Source organism: Centrocercus urophasianus, unplaced genomic scaffold (genome assembly GCF_019232065.1).
Source record: "Centrocercus urophasianus isolate 14NV4802_14NV808 unplaced genomic scaffold, USGS_Curo_1.0 seq_30, whole genome shotgun sequence".
In the NCBI taxonomy this organism is placed as follows: domain Eukaryota; kingdom Metazoa; phylum Chordata; class Aves; order Galliformes; family Phasianidae; genus Centrocercus; species Centrocercus urophasianus.
The window spans coordinates 1,549,140-1,569,524 of record NW_024884867.1 but is presented as its reverse complement, the minus strand read 5'-3'; the positions used below and the strand labels follow the sequence as shown (position 1 = coordinate 1,569,524).

General features: G+C 46.1%; 1 protein-coding gene across 6 annotated transcripts in view; it reads right to left on the bottom strand.

Moving 5' to 3' along the window:
- Positions 1-12,386, bottom strand: part of MTMR3 (myotubularin related protein 3) — a 74,592-nt gene extending 62,206 nt beyond the window's left edge. For 2 of the 6 annotated variants that reach the window (XM_042828966.1, XM_042828967.1), the window contains exons 1-2: positions 12,222-12,331; positions 11,731-11,774 (exon numbers count right to left, since the gene is read on the bottom strand). The gene's annotated coding sequence lies outside the window, so the exon portion shown is untranslated. Of the gene's footprint in view, positions 1-11,730; positions 11,775-12,221 lie in introns of all 6 variants that reach the window. The other 4 variants (XM_042828964.1, XM_042828963.1, XM_042828965.1 and 1 more) reach the window with 3 other exon arrangements.
- Positions 12,387-20,385: the final 7,999 nt, after the last annotated feature.

Here is a 20,385-nt window from a genome sequence, read left to right as displayed (position 1 = left end):
ACACTGATGAGCCTGAGCTCGAAGCTGTTCAGATAACTCATTTAAATTGGCAGAATGAGATGTTCAACCTATAGATGAAAGCCTTTGAATGGAAGCAACCCAATTATGGTTTACTACTAAACAATGAGCCTCAGTCAGCGAGAGTAGCATGCTAAGGAAATAACTGAATAGACAACTAGAAAGAGTGATTCAAGTGTCAGTGTCCACGAGAATAGCCAGGACAAAGTGCTTTTTGTTTCTACCTTTGAGATCTTGACAAATCAAAACTAGATTAAATGTGCTAGCAGACCAGCTTCTAGCTCGGACTGACACACGATCCCACAGAGCAGGATCTGCCAACATTCTGAAGTAACTTACACCACAGCAAACACAGAAATGCATATATTCCATTTCCCTTGTAAGAAGTTGCACAGGAATCACGCTTTTTCAGCATTCTAGTAAGCTCCCAGGGAACAACTTTCCTTACAGAACCATAAAAACACTCAATGAAACTGTAGAGATTATCCTCACTGCCCAGGTACTGAACAGCAGTACCAAATTCCTAGTCTCAGAGCCACGCTACTGTGCACATGATACTACTACCAGGTAAGGTGTTATTACCCTTTGGAACAGGACCTGAATTGGGTATTTGCTGTTTGTACATTTCTCATTTAACCTTGCTACGTTTCACCAGCACCATTACTTGCAGCTCAACAACCAAATCCAAGTTACTGAGTAACTTCCAGCACAAGGCTCAGTGCACTGCTCTGACAGCTGACTTATACAGAGACCCCAACATCTACAAATCCAATAACTCTGCTCCACACCCCACAAAGAATAGGCATATTTTATCTGTGGAGAACACATGAACATTCATCAGCTTACATATCAAACAGTACTGCAAGTACCAAAAGCAGAACTTGTAACAGTTTCAGTTAACAATTAATAAAACAGGTCTCTGAGAAAGGAATGCACCTGCTTCCACTTCCTGCATAAATCTCCAGCAGAGCCCAAGCAGTGCCACAGCCACCTCTGTGCCAGGCAGCAGAGGCAAACCCTCACGACACAACACTCGCATTTTTTTGAGGTAACTAAAATCAGCAGCGATGGCTGCACTGCCAATAGCCTGCTGTCCCTGCACCAGGATTCATGCCAGCATTCCAGTGCCATAAGGCAACCTGTATTCTTAGCTCGGCCGCATGACCTGCAGAGCTCGCTACCTATCGCACAGCGTGCCAGCAGCACTCTGCCCACTGAAGGCTTACAAGTCAGCAACTTCCATTAGCACAGAGACAGTGTTGTTCACAGAAGACCAAGCACTGAAGAAGCACTCATTACACATTTTGCTCGCAGCAGCCTCGGCCCAGAAGCATGGCGTGAAAAAGTCCTCAGAGCATGCAGTCATACTGAGCAAGGATGGCACGTGGATGCCAGAGGATGCAAGGGACTGGGGACAAAAGCAACACAGAAGGTGAAGATGCTAATTTCTTGCTGTGTCACTAGTGACAAGGACGTAGAACGCTGGAATTAAAGCTGTGATGAAGCATTTACCTCGATGAGCTGGTGAATCAGTATCAGCACTGTTCCAGTGACAGTTTCAGACTACCACAAAACACCAAGGAAGGACTTCACTCAAGCCTGTTCTCACACAAAACCTTCACTGAGGTTTGTAAGTGGAACAAACCTAACTAGACAAATTAGGCTTATTTCTTATTTCAGAGTTGGAGCCTTTGGTCACTTCCATTCATCGTAGTCCAAACACTTCTAGTGTGGTGGTTTTTTTTAAACCAGTTCAATACTTAAAAGTGAAGAGCGGAAGAGGTGTGGTAGGAAGGTACAGCTTTGTTTGCTACAGGTCACTTTTACTTCTAAAAAAAAATCACTTGGGTTTGGAGGGACACACCTTGGTATTTAAGTAACTGAGATCTGCAGATGTAGGACACAGGTGAGTAAGAAGTGAGCTCTTTAAACCAACGCAGGTTTTAACAGGACAAATTCCTACTCCATCCTTACAGAGTTCAAAGGTTACAAAAAGCTCTGTGTTGGAGGAGCAGTTGAGCAGCAGGCAACACGCTTTTTATAAGATGGCAAAGATGGTCTGAATACCATTCAGAGGCTGAGCTGTCACACAGCACAAACCATGGATTCCCCACTTCACAACCTTCTCTTCCACGTTTGCACACCCACTACAGAAAGATCAGCATCCCTCGAACTTTTAACACTCTGGTTAAGCTGCTATTAAGAACTAGAAGTACCCAAGCCATCAGCATGAGTTTGGAGGCGTCATAGGTGGAATGGCTGCTCAGAAGTCGGCTAATGAGCAGGACAGGACATTCCTCAGACAGGTTTGAATCCATTGTATCTGTTACAAAATGTAGAAACTGTTTCAACAAGCACAATCTGTTAAGTCTCTCAACAACACTTTGCATGAAGTCACTTAGGACAGAAAACAGTCACAAAACTTGACTCCTGTCTATCGAAATACGACGTTGATTGGTTCTGTTTGCAAACCTGACACATCGAGTTGTTTAAGCACAGTTTTTCTCCACCCAGCTCAGCAAGCCCTCTCTAAACTGACCCTAGGGTATTCCTTCACCTCTCGCATTTCAGCAAGTTGCCCAGCAGATCTCAAGAACACCAACCACACAGACAGCACTGCCCTTCCTCTTCAGTCTTCCAGAACCACTAGCAGGTCTGCAGTTCCAGAACACAGAGCTAGAACATCAGTTTGGAGCTTACTGCTTATTGATACACGGAGGTTCAAAAGCTGACCTTTCACAAGCAGCAGAGCCCAACTGGCAGCACACAGCACTGCACAGCGCTGACAGCAACGGCTCCTGACTGCTTACAGGAAAAACAACACAGCTTTCCGTGTGAAAACCTCTGCTACTCACCAACCTACCTGAACAAACCTGAGCGTTCTCTGCACCTCTGGAAGCACACTGCTCTCCAAACCCAGCCTGCAAATTCAAACTAGCTTTAGGAATTCTATAGTTACCTTGGTATGATTCAGTATAAGAATTGTGTTTAAACAAATTTTTGGAGGTTTTTTGGCATTAAGTCTCTTTAAACTGTAAGCTTAGACTCTTCCCAGCTCAGGTACTTACTCCTGGCATAGCAGTTTTTGCACAAAAAGCCAAAGTCCCTTCTTATCTCTTCACACTCACATCACAGCCAGTTGCATTTAATGAGACTAACTCCTTTTGTTAAGGATTGTTTTTGCTTTCACTCCTCACCTGTGAGTGAAGTCAGTCAGCTCAGCAGTACTACTGAACTGCATGAGTTTATTAAGAAGTTTCTGGGTTTGGAGGGAGTTTTGTTTGGTGGCTGGTTTGCTTTTTCAAACTGTTACATTAATGATGAACAGGGCTTGACAGGGCAACCAGTGTTTCTGATTAGACTAGAAACCAACTCTTGTTGGGGAAAGAATAAAAAGCAAGAAGTGCTACATATATATGTGCATTTAGAAACTATAAGGGTACAAAGATTAAGCCTGTCATAATTTTGGGGCCTTTAAAATAAGTTCAATGAGGACATGAGGCTTAACCTTGCTAGGTCCCTAGTTTGAGTACCAAACAAACCACGTCTAGTAGCAAGAAGTAGGCTAGAAGCAGTAAAGGAGCTGCATTCAGGAAGGGCTGACCAGATAATCACCACATCAGTTTAATTAGTAGCTCAGTATCAGGCAGCTGTACATAGTAAGACAGGTTAGAAAGCTGAACAGTAGCTTGAAATAGTTTAGAAAATAAGCTACAGGGCACAACAGCATACAGCTCACTCTTCAATGAGCTGCCAAACTCTTTCCTCCTCAACCAGAACAAACCAAGTTGCCTTATGCAAGAGGAAAAGTCTTCATACCTTAGCGCTGAATGAGAGCACGGCAGCCTGAAGAATGATGCAAGAGCACTATTAATTTTAATAGGACTGCTTTCTGGGTGTGCCCCTCGCAGGGCAGGAACACCTGCACTTGTACCCATACAAACAGCTTGCTAGAAGCTGCTCGCAAGACACGAAGATGAGAAATAGCTCAGAGTGTCTGCACTCTACCGACCTTGGACTTGTTCCCTCATGCAAAATCCCTTCGTCCCCTGGCCACCAAGCCACAGGCTGTGCACTGCACACCAACGCACCCACCTCAGGCACCATCCAGAGCAGCGACTGATGGACTGAACAACCTCTGCAGGTAAGCAGCGCACCAGGCAGGTTTCAAGGCTGCTCTCTACTCCAAGCTGAATTATTACAAGCAGCAGGTTTGGCACTGCTCTTATCTCAGCAAATCACTCCAGCATTCCCACCCTTAGTCCCTTGTCATAGGTTATCACCAGTCTCCCACACGTGCACAGAAGTGTCTATGTGACAGCAATACCTCCGAGGACTTGGAACAGCCTGGCAACTGAAAGCTTCGCAGCTCAAACCAGCCTGCCAGTCAGCACTTCACCCCAGCAAGTTATCTATGGCTTCTCTAATAAGCTGAGGGGAGAAGCAAAGCAAGAGCTCCCCTAGTTACTCCTATATTTCTTTCAACCTGAGTGAAACAGCCCGGGAAGAAGCAAGCTTCAGCTGCTGGTAGAGGCACTGAAGATATTCCAACAGTGACTGGGCTCTTACCGTACCAGATGCTGTAAAAGGAGCACCAGAAGTCAAGATTAGTATCTTCTAAGTCACAGGAATTTGATTCCATCCTCAGTTCAGTGTCGTAGTATAGAACTTTAGGGAATTCACTACTCAAACTGACCATTTGTAGAAAGCCCCAGTGATAAACTTCCTCTTACTAGAAAAGAGTCACCCTCAAGTCCCACAACCCATCCTACTGCTTAAAAGCAAAAAACTCTACTTCTAAACACATGCAAAGTATTTTTGTTCCAGCTGCTGAAGCCTGAGGGAAAGGAAACGCAGCAATGCAGTGACCAGGTGTGCTGTTACTGTCGTGCAGCTAATTTCAGCTCTTTTCTAAGATGATCTGCGTATGAACACTGAAAATTGTTTCACTTCAACAAGCATTTATGAGCAATTATACAGCTAGACTCCCTCCAATGCCTCAGATTCTGAAAGAACCTCTAATTAGTTTTCCTGCCAGGCCATTTCTACACAAACACCCCAAACGCAGTTTGAGCACCTGTAGGTATAAGGAGGATATAGGCGCACAGCAGTAAACTGAAGCTGCAGCTTTCTTTATAAAGCCAGCTAGGACATCCAGAACAGAAAGCTGATCTCCTCATAGCAAGAGGTCTAACTGACCTGACACAGCCCCTTGCTTCTGCCAGGGCACACACAGCAATGAAGCATTACAACTGTTGACACGCACCTCCAGAACGGCACATTCCCATGTTTGCTCTCCCTGCAGTCCTGATTTACTCATCTGTAAAGTGCAGGGATGCTCTGCAGCAGCAAAGCACGCTAAGCAAACACCTCCAAATCATGTGATACTCACGCTTGAGTATGAAGGGATAAAGAGATTCCAGTCCAAAGTAAAAGAAAACAAGCTAGCTATTGTATTCTGCTCTAGGAAACAGCTATAAGCCATTAGCCAAACCTATAAGGAAAACACACCAGACCTCAAAATATTTACCTTGTTCCCATCTTTCCCCTTTTTCCCCAGAGCTCAGATTCTCCCAAAGCACAAGAAGGTACTTTCTTATGGAAGTCACTCAAAGAAAGGTTCACTGAACACAGACAATGATGAGAATTTAATTATAATGGGTATCCAACCAGAATATAATGCACCGTTCACAGCAAATTCCTGCTATTAGCAATGAGAGAAAACGAAGATATTGAATTCTCAAACATATTCATGATTAGTATGTCCAATCACCAAGCAATTAAAGAGCAGGAACTCTTAATTGTAATGATGCACATTTGTGTGATAAGGATTAGTCACTCATTTGATGAAAAGCTTATCCACTCAAGAAAAACATGCACAGCACTCAGATGGAAACCAGGAGATCTGCAGGCAGAGGCAATAAGCTTACAAGTTTACATTAAGTAGGCTTCACTGGCTTCCAAGTTCCACTTATTAGAGACAAATAACCAAAATGAATTAGAAATGTGGTGCGTTTAAAGACTTGGATCAGATGATTAGCAATGCCTCCATTCAGCAGCATGCTGCTCAGAAGTGAGGGAGGATCTGCTCGGCCACTGAAGCCCGTCAGACACCAAGGAAGTGCTGAAGACAAGCTTATAGGTAACGTGGTGGCATCCACAACCACTGAGTGCCATAAAAGCAGTAAATACATTCATGGAGAATAAAAGCAGGACTGTCAACTCATGACTTACGAAAGTATCTCTGCTCTACTCAAACTAAAACTGACCACAGAACGGATGGAGCAATGTCTTCTAATTAATGCACAATGAGATCTGCCTCTGGGATACGGCATGGAGCTTTCATCTCACAGCTTCCCATTTGGCATCATCTGTTCTTTGTCCGAAACAAATATTTTAAAAGCCTGAACCTCGAGAACCCACAGAAGAGCAAAAGCTAACTTTGGTAGCTGTAGTTCTGAAAGTTAGAGAAAACACTGAAGGCTGGAGGCAAGCAAAACTGAAGGCAGTTTTCAGCTGCAAGAATCCAGAACTGGGTCTGAAGAGGTCTCAAAACAAACACCCTATGAAGGATGCAAACAGTATAATTAGGCATGACAGAGCTTCCCAGCATCTCATTTTATCTCAGGTTTAACGTTTCAATGATAGCAATTACGTGCTTGCAGATAGCAATGCAATAAGTAGAGCTTTCCCAGGTACACATTTATTTCAATTATGGCTGCAAGAAATGAAATTAGGCAGCCACAGCAACAAGCTGTTCCCTTTCATGGTCTACTTGCAGAGAGAGCAAGGAGTCAGCCTACTGGTCCCCCAGCCTGACTAGCAGATAGGAAATTCCAAAGAAACAATTTCTAATCTCAAACTCACCCACAACCACTTCCACGAGCAGCTTAGCAGTCATGTTGAAAGCTGGCAGTGGTAGCATAAGCCACACCAGACCGGCACTAGATCAGCTAATAGACAGGATCATTGTGATTGCTTCTACACCACAGCTGAAGCTTCATTTCAGAAATACTCAGTTATTTTATCCATGTAGTGTCTGCTTTAAGACAGTAGCACTTTAAGACTCCACAGTTAAGGTAGGTGTAGATCGGATCAGATCTTTCCATCTATTTCCCAAAACCCTGACTGCAGCTCTACAGCTGTACAAAAAATAAACTTGCTTACAGAACAGTCAAACTGGATGAAACTGAAGAGTTGTTCTCACAGGACTTGGAAGGCTTCTGATTTATTCGGGGTGATATGAAGGAGTGAGCTGGGGAGAGAGCAAATGAGCCACGTCCCCAGGCAAGTCCTGCCTCCTGCTCCAAGGCAGCTTCAGAAAGCCAACCAAAGCAGCTGGTCGTCAGACCAGACTCTTGGTTTCCAGCTGTGCTCTGCAGCATGCAGACATGCATTTGTCCTCCTCTTGAAAAGGCAGCAAGGAGCAGCTTCCTCCAGGGGCTCACACAGGAGCAGAAAGCAGCACTAGAGAAGTTTCACGCTGCCTGGAGCCTGCCTCTGCCCTGCTGATGTTGGAGCCAAATTCTACATGTATAGGAAAAGGGAAACTGTTCTCTTCAGGTAGAATACAGAAGTAATGCTCTGGATACAGACTTAATTAAGGCAACGCAACAGTCTTCCTCCACAAAACCTCACCTACCTCAGTATTGATTACATTCTAGGAACTGCAGCTTGTACTGCTCCAGAACAATCAGATATTTGGCTAGACAGGATGCTTAGACTTGTACACACAAGAAATATCCTACAGACAGACATTTTTGGTGGAGTTTTCTATTTCAAGGGATTTTATTTTCAGAAAGCTCAGTTAAACCACGATGCACAGCTTTTCACTAGTTTTCTCAAATGAAAAACCTTCCCACGTTCTTAAAACAGGCCAAGGCCCAAGGAAGGAAGCCTTTGGTAGAAGTGCCAGCCCAGTGGATACTGTACATGCAGCATGGGAGAATGGGATAGGTGCAGTGTGTTACTTAGACAATGTTGCCTCTATGAAAAGTAGGAAGCAGTTAAAAGTATCTTTTTAAAGTCTTTTCCCACTAATGCCCAAAGAAAGCAGGATCTGACAGGGCAGATCTTGCCCACCTGCTAGAGATAGCACCAGTAAAGAATAACTTCACTTCTGAAATTGAAACAAGCCCAGAAATCTCAACATATCCAACACTTCCCAAGTACTATCAGCCTTGAGTTTGCTATGTGTCTGTGTGCATCTGCACAACTGCCCCAGTTCAAGACACAGCATCCAAACCTTGCCTCAGCCTTGCAGGCTGTAACAGTTACACTGGTCAGCCCAAGATCCAACCCAGCAGGAAGAAGAGAGCATTTAAATGGATATTTCCTGTAACAGAGTTAAAAATGCAATCACAGCTTCTTGTTTTAAAGCTCAGCCAGAAGATGATAAACAGAACAGTACTTTATGAATTTTGACATTTATGTGTTGGCCCACAAAGGAGAAGAACACTCAAGCTCTTTATTAAAACACACTTGTATCACCTTTCCCACACAGCCACCAACTTCTAGGCCATCCTCAGGAGCTCAGAGGCCCCTCTCCTCTCACGAGCTCCATCCTGTATTTGCAGCATGAACTCCCACGTAGATCACTGTCCCCCAGATATTCTGTTCTTCCCAGTAAGACCTGGGGAGCATCTGTCCAGTTAACTTGCTATCAGATGCACATCAAATCAACTGCCACTTCCTGAACTTTATGATTAAAATCAAAGATTAGCCAAAGTTAGGTATCAATAATTATATTTTAAATGAGTCCTTTATAAAGTGCTTTTTTGGAGAACATTGATGACTCCAGAAATAATGCATTTATCTCAGCATCCCAAAAAAACCCTTAGTTTTGCTCTTTTTCTTGAGCTCCCCCTGCACAGTGCAGAGCTGCAGCCCCATCATTCCTCAGCACTGAGCAGAGCAGCTCCAGTTCATACACCAATGCAATCCAGATACCAGAACAGACTAAAGACAAAAGGTACACTGGTTTCTAAAGGATAATGCCTGCACTCCTCTCTTCCTCTGCTACTTCTGGAACTTTTGGTTGATTTTCTCCCCCAGCTCTGATCAGCAGAGACTGAATTGAGGGCTTCCTTACGGCATAAAATGACCTCTTGGAATCACAACAGCTGCTGTTCACCTCCCTTACATCAGGGCCAGAAGCTGTTAAACAGATAAAGGAAAGAACAGCCAGGCCACTTATGGCTCCAGCTAAAAACCAGCATCCTGTAACACCAAACACATTCTGTCAGTAGTTCTCAGCTATCCACCCCAAAGGGAGGGGACAAAGTCTTGGCTGTTTCTGTTATCAAACACAATCTGAACAAGAGCAGTCAGCACCAAATGATGTTGTAGCTTATGACTTTTGTCCATCCCACAAAGCAGACACTGGCACACATACAAGTCAGAACACCCATCTGGATATGATAACATTCAAGGAATGTTTGGATTTTGTGTTGAGGGACATGGTTTAGTGAGCACTATTGGTGATAGGTGGATGGTTGGACTGGGTGATCTTGAAGGTCTTTTCTCACCTTGGCGATTCTGTAATCCTGCCTGACCTGGGACTAACGCAGCCAAGGTACAAGTGATAACACACTGCAAATCGAGGTCTTCAATTCTTTACTCACCCTTTAATAAGTCTGTATTTCAAATCCTAAATTAGCACTAAATTCCCTGTTAGATCTTTCCTGCAAACCACTCAGTCACCAGACGATCTCAAAGATACACAAAGCTAAAGGAACAGCTGTCTTTAAAAACTCTGTTAATCACAAGAATGATCTGCATGTTAGGCATATCCCAAAGCTTTCCTAAAAGCACTGCAAAGTTACGGCACTAATATCTAGAAGGACAGAATTACAAAGGAAGCTCGCATCCCAGAGACATAAAACCCATATGGGAACCAAGAGGCAGATCCTTACACTGCCAGCTACCTCAGCTGGGTACACGTGCAGAACAGTTGCACATTATCGCAAAGAACAGACTTAAACAATTTAGTGCTTAGAAGCTCATCTTGAAAGAAACAACTTCTATTATTTGATCAGGTCAATAAAAGCAGCTATGAAATAAGATCACATTCAAGTACCTGGGATTTTCATTCCAGTTCACAATATTTGATAAGCACTACTGTACTATTTGCAGTCACAGGCTCTGACAACTGACACCAAACAGAAGAGCCCCATGATTATACCCAGCTACACAGCCTCGTGGAGAGCTACCAGACCAGGAACAGCCATCACCACCTTTTATCCTCTGTAGGCGAAGAGATCCCAGATTACTTCTAGATGCTAACCCAGTACCTCCAATTTGCTCCAGAGACAATTATTCCTTCCTTGCACTCCAGCAGACTTGTCTGACTACTTCCCAATTCTCAGGCAGCCTACTGATACTTTTCTCCTTAAGTTACTCCACTTGGACACATTAATTGTCAGCCAAGCGCTGCTCAGACCTCCTACTCTTGAAGGGCTGACAACATACTCCTCTCCATCATCCTGTGCAGCACGTAGGTGGAACGAGATCTCAGATAAAGTACTGTACTCTCTACCTTCGGAAGCTTGGACACGCTGCACTTCTACCTCCTTCAGGAACAGACAGCCATTCTGATAGAAAATCAAGAGCTTATCAAGCTGGCCTTGCCTGTGGTTTCTTAAGCAGGCTAACACTTGGCTAATTTTTAGCTCAGACAATTAAAAGCAATGGACATTAGCAAATTCCTAAATAGGCACTGATAATACTACCAGCCAGAAAACTAGCTTGTCTCAAGATGTCACTCCTATAATCTTTAGGACTTGACATAAGACAAGAGCACCTTTTGGCACAGCTGCCAAAAATTCCACTGTTTAACATTTTTCCTGCACATCTGCCTCTCCCCCAGCTCCAAAGCAAGCACACAGAAACTTCTTAGTGAAGCATTTCAGAAGCCCATGCCCCACCTTTACTTATCTGACAAAGATTTCAACATTCTGAGTTCACAGCATTTCCTGTACTACGAAAGAAAGCACTTGTTCTATCTTCTAAAACCACTGTGATCACTAACACCAAAGCAACACAGACACCAGGTGTCACATCTCATCTGCCTATAAACTCTATTGCACGAGCTCCCCTTCATCCTCTACCAAGAAAGATTTTCAGTACTACAACACATGCTTTACTGACAGGCCAGACACACCTCAGCCCTCCATCTAAAGCCTCAAACCTGCCAGGTATTGCGCAAAACCTGCCACAGCTCCCTCAGTCACACTGCCGTCCCCTGCCAATGGGCTTACTGGGGCAATTAAATATTCATTTATTCCCACCATAAAGTCAAGCATCGCTCCACACTACTCCGCATGATTTTCTAGACAAGATCCTCGAAGAGAAAGCTTCACTGCACACGGCAACATGGGCTTGTCACACAAGAAAACAGGCAGGTGAAGTGCTAAGACAGAAGCAGGTACCAGATGTTCAGTCTGCGTGAGGCACAAGCTCGTGCCCAGCCCTCACACAGTAAGGAAGGGGTGTGTGGAAAGAAAGAACCATAGAATGGTCTGGGTTGAAAAGGACCATAATGATCCTTCTACAGAAAGATGCAAAGGAATGCGAGGGCTCATCTGTTGGTGAAGCAGCATTCTCTAAAAGGAGGGACAACACAAGTACAGTGCCAAACCTTAAGCTTCCCTTAAAACACAAAAACTTCAACACGGCATGGGCTCAGGAGGGTTCGCACAAAACTGTACTCACCAGAGAAGGGCAACATCTGCTCAGATCCCACCAGAAGAACGGGACTGTTAAGAACAACATGGGGAAGAAGCACGATTAAAGCCCCCACAAGTAACAGAGAAGCCCTAACAATCCCCTTATGAAGGCAGTGAGCACACCGACCCGTACAGCAGCATACAAGCCGAGCTCGGGGCCGGGACAGCAGGCACCGTCCGGCGGGGTACGGGCAGCCACGGCGCACGGCCGGAGCCCGGCGCGGCCCTGCACCGTCACCTTCCTGAGGCCACCGGGCCCCGCGGGAAGGAGGAGGAAGAGGAGGCCGAGCCCCGCACCGAGCCGCCGAGCCCCCGGCCGAGGGAGCGCAGCGCCGCCGCACCGCCGCCGCCCCAGCTGAGGGGGCGTGCCGGGCCGCGGCCCTGCCTGACAGCCCGGCCGACCTCCGCCAGGCCCCGGCCCGCTTCATCCCCCCGCGCGGCGCCGAACCCTTCCGCAGACCCCCGCCGGCTCCTTACCTCGGGGCCGGGCATGGCGCGGAGCCCCCTCACCCCGTCCCGGGGCGCGGCCTCCTGCCTTGGGCCGGGGTCGCCGGGCTCCTGGCTGCCGCCACCGCTTTTCACCACAACATGGCGGCCGCACGGGACGCGGGTACGGCGAGGAGAGCGCGCCCCCGACACCGCCTCCCCTTCCCTCCCCTTGCTGCCAAGGGCGGAGCGGCCGCCTCCTGTCAGGTGACGCGGGCAGGCCTCTCGTCGGCCCCTCCTGAAGGGAAGGATAAACCCGCCTCTTTCCCTTTTATAACCCTGTGGGGGTGGTGAAGTGCGCGGGGTGCTGATGGGGAGGGAGGGCGTTGTGTTGCTGTGAGCTCTGAGGTGGACGAGCCCTGAGATGGCTGTGACTCCTGAGGTGGCCAAGCACTGAGTGAACTGATTCCCGTGAGGTGACTGAGCCCCAACTGAGGGGGCTGAGCCCCCTGAGGTAGCCAAGCCTTAAGATGGCTGTGACCTCTGAGGTGCCTGAGCCCTGAGCCCCCTGAGGTGGCCGAGCCCTGAGGTTGCTGAGCCCTCTGAGATGGCCAAACACTGAGTTAACTGATCCCTGTGAGGTGGCTGAGCTCTGAGGTGGCTGTGCCCCTTGAGATGCTGTGCCCTAAGATGGCCGTGACCCCTGAGGTGGCTGAGCTCTGAGGTGGCCGAGCCCTAAGATGGCCGTGACCCCTGAGCCAAGCCCTGAGGTGACTGATCCCCCTGAGGTGGCCAAGTCCCCTGATAACGACCCAGCCCTCAGCTGGCTGATCCCCGTGAGGTGAGTGAGCCCCCCAGGTGAACGCAGCTGCCTTGGGGCAAAGAGGAGCCATGGTGATCCGAACCCCAATGCCTGCCTCGTGCTCCCCTCAGGAGGTCTCCAAAAGCTCTTGGAGAAACTACAGATCCAGCTGGAAACCCGGTGCCTGCACACAGCCTGTGCCTTACTTTGCTTCTGTGGCATTCTGGGGCTTGGCTATAAGGACACGTGTGGCCCCTTGCTGTCCATAAATGCGCTGGCCAAGAGCAGCTCGCAGCTCCTCCATGAGGTAATGGAGAACAGGGAGCCAGCAGGCAGTGCGAGAGCCAGAAAGTGCATGGTAGTGGGGAGAAAAGCGATAAAGCAAAAGGGACAAGAGTGCAGAGCAGCATAAGGGCACTGCAGAGCTGGAGGGGGGAATGGCGGCCACGTGCAGGTGGCAGGGAGCGGCTGCAGGACCGTATCTGGGTCTTATTGCAAACGTGATGGATTGTTAATGCTTTATTTTTATACATCTCTTTAATTTACAATGCACTATGTAGGTCAGGTTGTGCTTTTGAGAGATATTTCCACCTGCTCGTGTTTGCCTTGGTCTGGAATGAAGTTATACTAACTATAAAATGTGCTCCTAAATTATCCGCAGGACTCTCCCTCTGAGTCCAAGGCTAGTCATTGTAGCAGATGGACTCCGGTCTGTCATTAAGCCATGCTGAAGGTGGAAGTGGCATTAGAATGAACAACACAAAATACAGGATCCCGTGTCTTTAAGCTCAGATAGAAGCCACACAGTGAGTTGTTTGCTAGCTAGCTTCCTTGGTCAGGGACAGTAAACATTTGAAAGGAAGTTAATGAGCCCCTCTGAAGGGATTTTTTTCCAACAACAAGCCATCATCTGAATGCAAATGTGGTCTGAAAGTCAATATGTACCTTCTGAGGAAATTCAAAAGAAATACAGGTAAATGAAGGGAAAAACAGGATTTCTGGCCTGTTTATACCCAAATGCAACGAAAAACTGTTCTAAAGGGCAGGTGTTGACAGCACCAGGAAGCAGAACATGAATTTTGAAAGCTCCCTGTTAAGCAGTTGCTTCTGCAGTGTGCCTGGAAGGAGATCAAATGTGACCTAGTTCAGAAAACTGAATCCTGGAGACCCTGCTGGGTGCACTGCCTGTATTTAGGGAGAGGAGCAAGCTGCAGTGCCGTCGCAGTGACAGCAAGGACTGAGGGAAAGCTACTTGCTCCCTGCTACTTATTTCAGTGACACAGATTGTCCTCCATGGCACTGAACAGATCGCTTGGAGAGTCCCTAAGTCTTCTGTTCAGATTCCCTCCATTTTGTGCTTCAGTTTTTTTTTTTTTAATGTTATGTATGACCTCCTGTCAAATGAGTTTTAGTTCTGTTTTCTATGATCAGGGATCAGGGCAAAGGATGACAGATCAGGGCAAAGGGTGACAGCTAATGTGAATTACTTTATGGAAATGAAAATTACTGCACCCAAAGGGAGAGCAGTGCTCGTGAGGACCTGATGTGCAGCTTGGGGAACAAGGCATCCCCATACCCACACTTCTGGCAAATCTGGAGCATATCCTCATCTACCCAATACAACGTTTTGAACTTGTCAGGGTAGTAAGGACTTACTGAGGAGCTACCGAAGCACTGCCTGGTTTTAAAAGAGCAACTCAGTCATTTACACCCCTATTTGTCTGACCTCAGGAACTTTAGATGCATTAGAAGTAAATGTAAGGGAAGAAGTAGTTGGGGACAGCTGTGTAAGTAGAAAATGAAGTGAAATATAATGTAGTTTTACTAAAGATAGGTTACATGAAATTGGCAGTTTTCTTCAATAATATTTTTCTAGGCAATTGATTTACATCAGGTTTCATCTAACTGGATTTAATAGAATATTGAATACAGTGCAACACTGCAAACGTATTGTTTATCTGGGGAGCTATTTTGTAGGTGAGAAGATAGCTACAGAGAGATGGCAACAGTTCAGGTAGAAATTGCTGAACAGAAAAGGTGGAGATGTCACCTCAGACATACAACGTGTGGATGTGTGGGCAGCCAGGGAGAAGGCTCAGAGGCAGTGGCTGAGCTCTTGTGCACATCTCTGCTTCTCTCTGAGATGGAGCATCGGACTGCAGGGACCATCAGACTGACTTACAATCTTTGCATCTCACACAATATTTCTCGGTCAGGTCGTGGAACAAAAGGTAGGAGTAAGCTGATGGCATTTGCTGACGGCACAAGGTTGGGAAGCACTAGCAGCACAGAGATATATCTGTATTTCTGGATGATCTGGGTAACACTGAGTGCTGGCACATCAGAAAGGAGATGAAATTTAATAGTGGAAAGTACACGGTCATGTGCTCGGGAAGTGTGAACAGGAATCTCTGCTGCAAGCTTGTTGGAAATGACAGAAGAAGAGAAAAATCTGGGTGTATTTGCTGATCTCAAGATGACTGAGGACTCCCAAGATGAAGCAGTGTGACAAAAAGCACGTATCAATTGAGATGTTTCCAAAGGAAGGGGAAGATATTAGTACCATGATACAAAGCTCTACTGCAACCTTCTCTGGAATTAGGAGCGCAGCTTTGGTCTCTTTATTGAAAGGAGACAAAATGTGACTGGAGGATAATGACAGGGTGATCCAGAGCTTTTCTTTTGTAAAGATTTGGACATAATTTGTCTAGCCAAAAAACCTGAATGCCAAGAAGGGAAATGGTTGCTCTCAACAAAACTTCAGGGAATAAGAAGTAAACACATCTCCATTAAGAGCAAGGGTGATGGTCGTGTAAGAGCAAACAAGTATCCGGTGGCTATGAAGAGTCTGGGCTGAAACATGAGAACATCAGAGCTTCCAACAGCTCCACTTGTGAGGCTCCGATCATCCTCCCTGAGCTGCCTCATCCTGATGCAGTTGCCCCCAGCAGCTGAGAACTGACCCTGAAGAGCCAGCAAGTCCTTTCCAGGCTTCTCTTAGTGCTTCAGACACAGTCACTGAGCCTCTAGTTAGCTTCTGACAAGGACAAAAGGGATTCCTGGTGTGGAAAGACATTCTTTGGGCTGCGGTCACAATCAAATGTCATTTTAGTCAGTGGCTGTATTCAGTGGCTGTATTCAGTGGCTGTATATTCAATGCATTTAAAATTGATGTGTGGTTGTGGTGGAGGCTGGCAGCCTCTTGTTCTGGATCATCCCAGTCCCATCTTCCTGCAGATGCCCATCCTGTATTTGAGGTGCAATCCTGCACCTGGCACACTGAGAAGTGGCAAAAACAAACTTGTTTTAGGCATTTTCTTGCCCTTGTTACCATCTGGTGATCCAAACATCCAAACTTGGTCTTCCTGGGCTGTTTCTGTAATGATGAAAAACTGACGGTAAGGTCAGATATGTCTCAAACACGACGAAACACACCTGATTGTGTAAGAACAGGACTATGGCTGGTGAGGACATCAGGGCCTGCATGGTGTGAGGCTGCCCCTGATTAAAATCTGCCAGCTGAGAAGCACCCGCTCTGCCATTTGTTCTGGTGAGACCCAAAACATGGATGCCGTGAATGAAAAGTAGATGAATAACTTGAAACTAATGAGATTTTTACGACATATCTATTGTCTTTGTCAGAATGTTCCCCAGTTTCTTGTTCTCAGACTGTCTGCTATCCCTGTGTTAACAGAATGCACTGTTAGTGACATTTTGCCAGAGGAATGTGGCATCAAGAAGTTGTCTTGACAGAGGCTACTTATCAAGATGATTTTTAGATGATTACTGAAGTTCTTGGGGGCTTTGAGAACTTCTGGATCAGTGGAACAGCTACAGCATTTTTGAGCAAATACTGAAAATGGCCCTGGGCACCGTTTCCAGGCAGAAGCACAACACACTGAGCCTGGCTTGGCACTGATGTGTGAGCTGGTTGACACATGAGAGCCCAGTTTTAAGCAGCGGGCCAGCTGAAGACATGCTCAGCCTGTTTGTGGAATGAAGGACAGCTCGTGGCCGTGGTACTTGAATTGAACATACTAGTTCTGCTTGGGTCTGTGAGCACAGGGCATTCGTGTGTGGGTGATGAATGGCACCTTGTCTGTGCAGGGCATTTCTCTACCTGGAAGAAGCAGCTGAGGACATCGATATCAACGGTGCACCAGCAGTCCAGTATAGGCAGAATGCTTGGAAGCCTTATGTTCACCTCCCTTATTTTCTTATTCTTAAAAGACTAATAATCCATATTGTTTTTCTAAGCTAAAAGGAAGTAAAACATCTGAAATATTTCATAAGGAATGCCTTTTTAGAAAAGTTAACTGACAACTGTAAGCTGTGTTGTGTTGCTACAATGATGCAGTCTGAGAAATGCATTTAATAACAAAGAATATTCATTTTTCTTAATTAGCATGTTAAGCTTCCTTCACAAGCTGGATTGTTGTTATTATTCCATCATACAGAAGAACACAGGGCACAGAGGGCCTTAAGAAGTTCCTAAGAGGGACACCTTCAAGTATCATTAGAAAATAGCATTATTTTAGCTGGCAGTTCTGTATACTGTGGAAAATAGGGTGACAAAGTACTCAGGCCTGCGCTCACTATGGTAAGCACAGCTCAGAGAGGAGGGAGCTCCCACCCGTGTGAACCCCCACCATTACACCTCACATAGGTTGAGCAGCTCCTTCCCTCCATGGCCGGGTGGACGTTGTGCAGCTGCCTCCCAGCACGGAGAGAAGCAGTGCTGTTGTCCCTTGCAGAAGCAATGCCATGAAGAAAATGAACCAGGTGCCTCAGGCCATCCTCTGTGTCCTTCATTAGTGCCCGAAATGAAAGATATCCAATAGCAAGACTTGATGCTAAGAAGAGATTAGTTGGAGGATGGGGGGAAATTGAAAAATAAATGATAGTAGCATCCATCAGAACGATAGTTTAGTGATTACACCTCAGTCTTAATGACTATCAGTAACATGCTTCTGAAGGGTTATAGCTTCTGTTAATCCTTAAGAAGATAACATAGATGCCATTATGAGAAAATGTAAAAAACCGAAAAAGTAGGGCTGAAGTGAAAAATTGCAAAGCCCAGGGCTGACGTGGTTCATCACTGTTACTTTAATTGCGTATCCGCTGCTCAGAAAATACAGTGACCAATGTCCACGACTTGGCAATTTCATCTTCTTGCTACATCTCTTTTTCAGACGACGCTGACGTTTTGCAGCCATCACAACCCTTCAGCGTTCTGTTTATTTGTAAAACCCCTTGAGAAGCGATGGTCCTTCAGGGCTACATGTGCCCTCACACCTGTGTGTGAGCACCACGTGGGCAGGCTGCTGTCTTTAAATCCTCTGTGATTTCCTTCTGAGGAAAAAGAGGGCCGACTCCTGGCCCCTTAGCAGCTCGGACGACTGTGTGAGCGGGAGGAACACAGCTCTCTTCCGTGACTACAGCAAATAAGCAGATATCCTAAGCAACCCCAGGCCGTCACGTGGGACTTTGGGGCAGAACTTGAGAAAATGCAGGGACCTTGAACACCTTAGTGCTGCCCGAGAGACAGAATGCCATCTTGTAGCGATTGGGATGGGCTACGAAGAAAGCAGGCTGGCCTCAAACAGCTCCTGGGGCAGCTCCAGCATATCAGTGCTCGCCTCGGTGCTTTTTGCACTGCTTGAAGTGAGCAGGCTGCTTTTGTGGTACTGCTAGCCAAGTCAGGAGTGTCCTTTGCACGCAGAGTCAAGGCAGTTGTTGGTGTATATCTGTCTAAACAGTGACAGAGCTACCGGAACCAGGGCGCTCTTCCCAGCCTTGGGACATCTGATAATTTCATGGTTACATCCACCACTGAACAACTTCCTCCTGTCCATGAATCATATCAAAATAAGGATCCTGTTTAAGAAAAGCTTTTCCAAGGTGTTCTTGCCTGGAGGAGTTCTGCGCTGAGGATCTGATCCAAAGCTCACTGTGGAGCAAACTGTGAAAGCAGGATTTTCCTGCAGTTTTCTTTTCCAAGCTATTTCCAGTGCTTTGCTTTTCCATGCGACAGAGGCCAGCGGTTACCGTGCACTGCTGGGAGCTGTGCAAGTGAAAGCTTTTCCCTCAGATTTGCACTGAGATTACAGAAATGAATAGAAATTCTATTTGTTTGCCAATTAAAATTTAATTTGTACAAGTAATGATACGCATATAATTGCAAAACTCAGTTATACACACATAGTGGCACCAATATTGTGGGCAGAGCTCCAAGAGTTCACAGCGCTTTAGCAAATCAAGTGCATAATACACAATCAATAAGGCAACGGCAGCAAAAATCACCAAAAAGAGGAATAAAAAGTGATTCAAAACAGCCCGATGACAGACTCTGGGCCCACTGAGTCATTTGGAGACTTTCCACCAGTGCTTTGGAGGAAGGCTGGCAAAGAAGGAGAAATAAACAGATGCCTTTGCAAAGGAATCATGCTTCAATTGCCAAATATTATCCTCCACTAAATAATCAGAGCAAACCTTGGATCTGACATAATTACTGGAGTTTTCTTCTGATAAGTGTTTTGCAGAGCACGTTGATGCTGGGGTTCAGCCCGAGGGCCTGCCTCGTCTACGTGATGTGTGAGAAACAAAAATAATAAATAATTCATTTTAAAAATTAGTAATTCAGAAGGTACGGTGAAAGATTGGCTAAAATTGCAGGCTCCCTGACAACCTGCCATGACATTTAAATTGCAAATCAATTGTACCCTGCGGAATGTGAAACGAACACAACCTCTCCGTGCTGCGTTCTTTCTAGAGAGAAAATGGCAGCTTGCTAATAAGGAAATACTGAACATGGCAGCATTAGGGGAGAGAGGCAGGCAGGCAGCTTTCTCTGTGGGGCTGCTGGACCGTCCACCCCATTCCCTGTTCTCTCCTCTGGCCACGTGTGACACACAGGAGCGGGGACAGCCGTAATGTGTTTACAAATAGGATGGCAAGTCAAGGTGCTGACTGCTCGCTGTTTCTGAGCACGTTGGACTGGGGGATCGGGAGCTAGAACCTCATTTCAGTCTCATTCCTAATTAGCCACGTGACTGAGGGCACGATGTGGTTTCCATTTTAGGCTGCTTTGTATAAAACTGGGCTCTGGAGTTTTGGAGGTGACTGCTGCAGCCAAGGAGGAGAGCTGAGATACTGGAGCACCTCTAGCATAGTGAGTTGATTGCTTTAAATGCCTCACTTGTTCTGTCTTTCATCCCAAGAATGCCTGATTTCTGTGGGTTTAGAGTGCTGTAAACTTGACTAACATAATCTGTTCTCGAGAGCAATTGAGCTTGTATTTATTGACAAGAATTATCCTTTTCCTGCAGTGTCAACCTGGTGATTTCCAGTAAACTCCCTGAACAGCAGAGAGAAACCAAAACTGAAAGGAACCAGAGAGTGGACTGTGGGGAT